Genomic DNA, 9,616 nt, shown 5'->3' on the forward strand with positions numbered 1-9,616 from the left:
CAAGTTCACCCCTCACTTCCTCTGTGAACGCTTCCCCGGTTACCTCACGGAGAAGGGATTCTGCCTTCCTCCTGGTTCCTGAGGAATCCATGTGCATATCATTCCTCACCTGATGCAACAGTTATTTGTATTTATGACACTCAACAAATATTTATTGTACTTACTATGTGCTGTCAAAGAATAATACAATGACCATCAGAGAGAGCCATACATACATAACTATACTACTACTACTACTAATTATAATAATGCTGAATTTATTTACTTGTCAGGCAAGTGAAGAAATTCACTCACTTGTTTTCTGGGAGGAGAAAACTCAGGTTTTTTTGTTTTAGGAATTAGGAAAAATAGGTTTCGTGGTAGCTATGCTAATTGAGGATTGACAGCATGTACCCTGGATAGGATGGCTTAGAAAAAGTCCCTTGTTCATTGGTCACAAAAGAGTCTTCGGTGAGTTCTACTATGGGTCTAGCATCCTGGGTCTCTTCAGCCAGCTAGAATGAGTTGAGGTGAAGCAGCATTCCGTTTTGATATCTCCTCAGCGAGTGCTGCTCTAAGTAAAAACATTACCCTTTTACAGTACGATGCATTGTTCTATGTCCTGGGGCAGCAAGGGCTGTTCCTGCCCTCCTTGGAGCTTGTAGCCCAGTGTGGGGGGCAGAAAAGGTACCAAGCACTGGAATAATTAGATGATGGAGGAGGTCCAAAGGGCAGTGAGGGCCCACAGGAGGGTAGCTGACCCAGCTCCGGGGAGCTGGGCCTCAGAGACCTGTCTGGTGGCCAAGAATTACCAGGGACAAGTGAGCTCAGGGAGAGGGGTGAACTGTTTCAGGCAAGGAAACAGCAGGTGGCCCAGGCTTGAGGCAGGAGAGAACTGGGCTACAGAGATCTTGGAAGCCAGACAGGCTAAGAAGTAGACTCCTGAGGCAGCTTCTCTGAGTTAGAACCTGCTAACCCTGCTGCTTAGCTGTGTGACCTTGGGTGGGCTACTTAATGTCTCCAAACCACAGTTTCCTCATTTGTCAAAGTGGAATCATAGCTGCTTTTATTCATAAGGGTGTGTGGGATCAAATGAGATAATTTGTTTAAAACCACACAGCACAATGCTAAGCATTTAATAAGAACTCAACAAACATTAGCTATTATTATTACTCAGAGTCAAAGTATGCAAAAGAAGGAAGGAATTTTGCAAAAACATTTAGTTTCATCTCCTTATTTTACAAGTAAGGAAGCTTGGCCCAAAGAGATTGACATTCATAAGATAAACTGGTTTCTAGCAGAGCTGGTCCTGGAATCTGGGTGTTTTCCTTCTTAGTCTCATCCCATGCTACAGAAGCAGTATGTTTAGTGCTTGGGTTCAAATCCCCACTCAGCTACTTATTACTGTATGGCATTGGGCAGGACAGTAAACCTGTCTAAGCTTTATGAAAATGGAGCTAAGAACCTCAGGAGATTGTCATAGGGATTAAATCAGATGACAGGCAGTGAAGACACATTCAAGAAACCCAGCCCATGGATGTTCCATTATGCCCTTTTTCTTTTTTTCTTTCTTTCTTTTTTTTTCTTGAGAAATTACACTTGGAAGAATTTATTAAAAGGAAAGATTTGGACATACGGGCAACACTTGGTGTACATGAATATACATCACTGCATCATACATTATTATTATTATTATCACTTTTTTTTTTTGGCTGCATTGCGTCTTTGTTGCTGTGGGCGGGCTTTCTCTAGTTGCGGTGAGCAGGGGCTACTCTTCATCGTGGTGCGTGGGCTTCTCATTGCAGTGGCTTCTCTTGCTGTGGAGCATGGGCTGTAGGCGCACGGGCTTAAGTAGTTGCACTACGTGGGCCCTAGAGTGCAGGGGCTTCAGTAGTTGCGGTGCGTGGGCTCAGTAGTTTTGGCTCGCGGGCTGAGTTGCTCCGTGGCATGTGGGATCTTCCTGGACCAGGGATCGAACCCGTGTCCCTGCTTTGGCAGGTGGATTCTTAACCACTGTGCCTCCAGGGAAGTCCCCATTATTATTTTTAAAAACAGTAACAATTCAATGGATATCATCAGTAGGAGTCTAGTGAGAAGTGTTTTGGTATACTCACAGAGTGAAATACTTTCCATTAGTTAAAAGAATCTCCAGGTGATAGTCTTGTGAGTGGTTTGTTTTTGTTTGTCTTTTAAATTTTAAATTTTTTATTTTTTTATGACTTCATCATTTAAATGTTTATTTTATATTGGAGTGTAGTTGATTAACAATGTTGTGTTAGTTTCAGGTGTACAGCAAAGTGATTCAGTTATACATATACATGTATCTATTCTTTTTCAAATTCTTTTCCCATTTAGGTTATAACAGAATATTGATCTCTGCTCCCACTGGCCTTTATTGGCTCCCACCCAGACGGCCCTGGGAGCCTCCCACTTGGTGTCTCTTTCTCCATTTTCTCTCCACTTCAATCTACCCCAAGCGTTACATCTAGGATAAGTAGAATCTTGTCGCATGTCATTTGTCATAAAACTTTGAAGGTCCTCTGCCGTCCTCAGTGGTGCTTCTCAAACTATTTGTGGTGAAAGACTGGTTTTAAAAAACATTCCCAATCCATCATGGGTCATTGCTTCTGTAGAATACAATAAAAGTGAATTTCAAGAAAAATGAGATTAAAAAGACATAAAATACAGGTCCCAATTTTTTATTATTAGGTTCCTTAGACATACATTTGTTGTCAAATTGCTGTGACTTTTTACTCCCAATCTCTATACTTATCGTAGACAGGTAATGAACACTGCAGACCAGACCCCACCTGCAGTGGTAATGGCCTCCAGAACTACATTCAAACGCCTTATTCTCATGTTCAAACACTCCATAGTCTCAGCCAATCTACTCTCCAGTCTTCTCCACTATTCTTCTCTTATCACAACCTTCCACCTTGTCAATCTGGTTGGCTCACTGTCCCTCAAACTCGACTCAGCTTTCTTATGCTATTTCTCATTCTTTTTAACTCCAGAATGTTCCATCCTGTATATCAACCCTCAATACCTATCTAAATTCTAACAATAGCAGTAGATTAAGCATCTATTAATTTTCAGGAGCTAAGCTTTTATGCATGATTTCATTGAACCTGTATAACAGGCAAAATGCTAATGTTTATAATTATTTACTTTTTTTATAGGTTAGAGGAGATTCAGTGTTATCTCAATAATGACAATCATTGGCTGAGGGATGATCACTTATCTGGACCAGTGAGAGTTCAACATTGGATTTTTGCTGGAACCGGGGGGTGGGGAGTAGCTGAGCTGGTAGAACATAGGTCTGGAAATGCCTTTGGCCATACATGCTCCTTCAAGGGGAGAGAGTGTCTGAGTGATGACACACAGAGGAAAAGAAAACTGAGAGCTGCAGAGAGACGCTTGCCTCACCCCAGTTCCTACACTTCTTTGGTTATTATTCACCTAGTTCCTCATTGAAGTCAAAGAACTTGTTCTGCAGCTCCTGGGACTATTGCTTGGGCAGAAGAAAGCTACCTCTCCTATGTCATGACCCTTCCTACAGCAGCCTAGAGCCAATGACAAGTTGACACGGGGATAGAAGTTCTGGCCCCCTTGCCCCAGCTACAGACTACTCTGAAGGGTCACCCCAGCTTCAGAGGTCCCCACAGGGCTGGCTGAGTCCTCCTGCAATTGCACCATGAGATCCATCCTGCTGCTGCAATAATCAGCCAGTTTACTATCAGCAGGGGTAAGAAAAGAAAGCTGATTTTTTAGGTAGGAGAATGGATCACTGGGGAGTGGGGTGGAGCAGGAGAGGGGGAGCCATCATAGAAATGGAGCATGGTGTGGGAAGGAGTCTCAAGGAGTCAATGGGTTCAGTGCAGCTGTAACAAAATTGGTAATGGCTCACACACTACGCAAATCTGCAGTATTGTGTGAGGTGAATGTGTTTTGTGATGTGTGAGGAGGTGAAATTGTTGCAGCACAGGGAGAAATTCCATGTGCAGAGGTGTCCACTGTCCTCTGGTCATGCACCTTCCTGACTCTGGCTAACACCCGGGTGATGGGTTTATGTATCTTGACCCAGAAAAGAGCTAGTCACAGTCAACGACATGATGGATGGGACATAACTGCACAACAGGCAAGTACAATCTGAGTCTCCATTCCCAAGTCCCTTCAGCCCCTTTTTGATGACAAGGGAACTTTCTTCTGTTCTAATGAAAACAACAGTTGTTGAAATAGAGCAGGACCCTGTAAGGGCTCTCTGGGTACAAATTCTTTCTGTGTCTCATCTCTAGTTTGTAGGAAATAGGCTTCATTCAGCCTTCTAGACTTTCCCTGAGTTCCAAAGGGCAGATTCAAATAGTTGCTAATCATGGAAGGAAGGGAATGCAGAAACAAAGGAGGAGCAGTCAAGAAACAATAGTGCAGCCATGGGGCAGCGTCCTGGTTCTTTCTCAAGTAGTATATACAACAATATCTTTGAGTTCTTCTGCAGGCACTAAGGCCCCTACCTGGGTGGAAGGTGGTAACTTCAGGCTGAGCCCAAGATTCCTGAAATACTGCCCTATTACCAACCAATCAGAGGAAAGTCTGCACACAGTGGAAGATAATGAAGACTCTGACCCCCTCCCCAAATGATTCTTCCTTTAAAAACTTTCATGGTTGGCTTCCCTGGTGGCGCAGTGGTTGAGAATCTGCCTGCTAATGCAGGGGACATGGGTTCGAGCCCTGGTCTGGGAAGATCCCACATGCTGCGGAGCAACTAGGCCTGTGAGCCACAACTACTGAGCCTGCGCGTCTGAAGCCTGTGCTCCGCAACAAGAGAGGCCACGATAGTGAGAGGCCCGCGCACCGCGATGAAGAGTGGCCCCCGCTTGCCGCAACTAGAGAAAGCCCTAGCACAGAAACGAAGACCCAACACAGCACTCAATCAATCAATCAATCAATCAATCAATCAATCAAAAATCTTAAAAAAAAAAAGACCCCAGCCCTTCGCCTTCGGGGAGGTGGATTTGAGATTTGTTCTCCTGGTTCCTCGCTCGGCTGCTTTGTGAATAAATCCTCTCTTTAAAAAAAAAAAAAAAAAAACTTTCATGGTCAAGCAGAATCTTTGGAGTTGGTTCTTGGACATGAGTCTGCCTTTTCCCCAGGCTGCTGGCCTCCTGAGTACAGCAAACTTTCCTTTCCAACCAACACTTTCTTGAGTATTGGCTTCCTCAGTTTAGTAACATTGTCACTACTCATATAACAAAGCTTACATGGCATGTACTTACTATAGGTTGGGCGTGGTTCTTAAACACTGTACCTGCATCATTGTATAATCTTATGAGGTGGCTACAGTCATTAGCCCCAATATACAGATGAACCAAATGTTGCTCAGTGAGGTCGGTAACTTGCACAGGCCTATACCACCAGTAAAGGGTAAGGCTGAGACCTAGACCCAGGCCATCTAGCTCCAGAGTCTGTGTACCTGACCACCATGCAAAGTGGCCTATATCTAAGGGGATGGTTTGTCTTGTAAGTAGTGGGCGTCCCTTCATTATGGGTAACAGGGATCAATAGCTGAGCTAGACAGAGGTCTCTTCCATGTACTTAGTGTGTCCTCTGTGTCCGGCTGGGAGTTGAGCACTCTGCCATCGTATCACGTCTTGCTCATGACACCCCTCCGAGCTGGAACAACCATCCTACTTTACCAACAGATAAACTGGGTTTAGCAAGATTGGGTAACTGGCTGAGGTCTCCAGCCTGGGGAGAACTGGAGCTGGGAATCCAGCAGGCCTGCCCAACCCCAATCCTGAGTGCTTCACCTCTTACCAGGGATGGTTTCCAAGGGATTAAACTTCAGGAGGGCTGGGCTGGACTTTTACAGTCCCATCAAATCTGAGATCCCCAGAGACTAAATGTCTGACACATAAATGGGCAAACACTTGAATAGAGCTGCTATAACTAGTGGCCAGGCCAAAAATACTAGTCATTACACTTCAAATTTTATATTTAAGGAAATATTTCTTTTCCAAGGCCCTCCCCCCTTTTTAGCTCTCTGCAGTATTTCTCCTGAAAAGTTGCCCAAGGAGCAAAGAGTTAACTGGGTCCTCAAGGGTCTGCTCTTCCTGCTATCTGCGGTGGCATCAGCCCCCCCTTGCCTCGGGCTATGTGAAGAGTCAGTAGCTGTCTTTCCTGGTGGTCCCACCAACTTACCTCATCCAGTGCTCCCCCATCTGACAACCCTGGGCACAATCATCAGCACCGAGGTCCCCACAGCTGAACTCAGCAGTCAGTTTTCAGCTCTCATCTTGCTGGGCCCACCTGCAGCATTTGGCACATGGGTCAGCCCTGAATCCGGTACAATAGTACAAAACTCATCAGTTACAAAAGAGGTTGGGTTCAAATTGCATTTCTGGCAAACAGAACAAATGAAGGTCACCTGTTTAGATGGTTAACCCCTTTTTACTAATATTTATAGAGACGACACTTAAGATTTGTATTTGTCCTTGACAAGTCAAGTTCCGAATTACCTACCCCCTCTTTCTTTTTTTCTTTTGATAATAGTTACCTTCCTGAAATTTGCATTTTAAAGATGGCCTAGATAAGAATGCTTGGAGAAGACCTAAGAGGAGAAATGCAAGTTCCTCCTAGAAGAAACTTGTGTTACCTTAAGATCAGAAAAAAATTTTCTTAATACTTATAAGCCTCTTAAGACGAATAGGGGAGGTTTTGGGAGTCGTGAAAGGATTGGTAGGCTTTGGATTGTTTCTGTAGGACCTCTGGTCCTGTAAAGACTAGATGTGTAAAAGAAGGACAGCTGTTTTTAATTCCCCCTCCCGCTGCTGGTCTCCAGATCTGGTGATTGGGCTGCGTTTGGCGTTGCTGCAGCCCCTATTTTGGTAAAGTGCCATAAGGCACTGCACATAGGGAATCTCGTCCCACTTGTCTAACATTTTGCAGTAAAGATCCAATTGCAGGGTGGTATTATAATTTAGAGACCCATTTTCTGGCCACTTTTCTTGATCTTCTAACAAGTACTGGGGCCAGGCAGCATTACTGAGAAACGCCATCTGGTTTTTCGCGTGGGTTGATACTCAAAAGATTTCCAATTTAGAATACATTCCAATGGACTACAGTTGGGAACAGAAATGTTGTTTCCTATTCTGATGTACCACAGGGAGGCAGCCATTCTCAAAGGCTGACTAACGTGAGTTATAGATACCAGAGTTTGCTCATCTTGAGCCTGAAAGTGAGGCAGGAGATAGTTGGGCCCCAAGGTAAGCAGCTGGAGTTCGTTCCCTGTGGACAGAAACTCCAAAATATCAATAGCAGGACAATCGAGAGAGGAGGCTGGACCCTGCCCAGATAGAAGACAAAAGACCACATATTCCTCATTCTCGAAGTCAAGGAGACCCTCCTGACTACATGTGTGCAGAAAGACTCCTTGGAGGTCAAAAAGTGAGGGGGCACCACCCCACAGTAAGTGATGCCAACCTACCCATAGGCCTCTTCGCTAGAATCCACCTTGGCTAAGAGATGCACATGCACACATAGGAGGACCCTGAGATATACCAAATACAGACTCAGAACCAGGCAAAGCAAGATGATTGGTCAAAGGAAACCCAGGAGAAATGCCCCATAAAAGAGATTCTATCATGAGGGCGCGACTCTCTCTCTGAGCCCGGGCGTGTGTCTATCCACAAGTACTGTACTCTTTTTCCTCCTAATAAACACTTTACTTGCTTCACGGCTTCCCGGGTCTATGTGGAAATTCATTTCTACACAGCTGACGGGCCAGGGCCTTGTCACTGGCCACTGGTCCCTGGTGGTCTAGTGGCTAGAACTCAGTGCTCTCACTGCCGCAGCCTGACTTCAGTCTTTGGCCAGGAACCGAAATCCTGCTTCAAGGCCATCCGAGATCAAAAGTAGTTTTTCTAAGGTCGCCGAGGAACTCAGTTTCAACTAATTTTTTTAAACAGATAAGATAATCAGATCCAAGTTTGGCAGTCAGTTTCTGCCATCTGGAAGAGTGATTTCAGGGACCCTGTTCGCACCTGTGTTCCCTGCACCCAGAGGTCTCTTGTTTCTTATTAAAAAGGAACTCAAGCCCCGCACCCCTCCAGTCACAGAAAAGGTGGCTTCTAAACCCAGAGGTCTCTAGTTTCCCATAGGAAGGAATGCAACCTCCCAGAATAGTAGGAATGGAGTTCCCACTCACAGAGACCTGTGGTTCCTTACCGGCAGGAATGCAACCTCCCAGTTACAGAAATCAGAACCCCTGGACTCAAACCCAGGGTGAAATCAAATACCCAAGCCCAGTTGTGTGCTTCTCAAATTCTGCTTTAATCAAAAGTGAGGCTATCCTGATATCCCTACCTATTATAGCACCGGTCCTGAATTCTACACACCCTCTGAAGTCTGCTGGTGTAACATGGAAGAGCTAAATCGGATTCCATGTTTGATCTGTTTCTTTGACTTTAATCTTTGCTTTTCATCGCTTTTGTTATTATAATCATACATAATGGCCTGCCTCAGGGAACCGTGCCCATCTGCCTGAATGTTAAACTAAAGTGCCTCTGTTCAGCTCTCAGGGAGACAATCTGACCCTGCCCACCTGTGGATGGCTGGAAGAAAGAAGAAATGAACACATCCCCTCCCTGAGGCTGGCCATTTTAGGGGATATTGGCAAAACTTATGGCCTTTTTACTTTACTTCCTCATCTCCTCCCCTTCTGTGTGTGATAAAAGAAACTGACATCCAAACCCTGATAAGATGGTTTTTCAGCGACACTAGTCTGCCATCTTCTCGGTCTGCCAGCTTTCCAAATAAAGTCGTATTCCTTGCCTCAACAGCTCTCCGATTCACTGGCCTGTCGTTAGGCGAGCATGGCGAGCTTGGACTCGATAACACTAGCACTGAACAGAGTCGTTCGCGTGACCACTTTGCCCACAGAGATCCAGGGGGCGAGCAGTCTCTGAACCAATAGATACCCAGAAGAACAATGTTTGACCAAGAGAACCCGGATGATCTGACCAATACCAGAAGCAAATAAGTCTACTTCACTCCTGTGTGGTCGGCTCCCCTTGTCCCTGTTCAGGGCACATGTCATACCAGAGTTGCCAGAAATTGTACTGGACTCAGTGGGTCCATCTTCTGGGGTGCTTAGCCAACGAACACACCAAGTACTTAAAAAAAAAAAAAAAATATATATATATATATATATATATATTTATTTATTTGGTTGCACTGGGTCTTAGTTGCGGCACGTGGACTCTTAGTTGCGGCATGCATGTGGGATCTAGTTCCCTGACCAGGGATGGAACCCAGGCCTTCTGCACTGGGAGCGCGGAGTCTTATCCACTATGCCACCAGGGAAGTCCCCACACCAAGTACTTTTGATCGAACAGAAGCATTTGTTACTTGTGACAAGGAGACAGGGGATAGTTCTCAAATCACTGCCTCACTAACAGTAAGTGCTCAATAAATGTTGTTCTATTGCCTTAGGACTGCAGCAATGTGCCTACAAAGCAGTCAAGATGTGGCCTCAGAGCCCCTGGCCTCAGTATGGTATCCAGGAGACACTTCCCTGTGTCTGTGACTATTTTCTCTGCAAAATGCAGTTGTTGGAAAGGAAGGTCCCCAACAGCTCTCA

The sequence above is a fragment of the Balaenoptera borealis genome (genome assembly GCF_965194805.1).
Source record: "Balaenoptera borealis genome assembly, chromosome: 8".
Classification (NCBI taxonomy): Eukaryota; Metazoa; Chordata; class Mammalia; order Artiodactyla; family Balaenopteridae; genus Balaenoptera; species Balaenoptera borealis.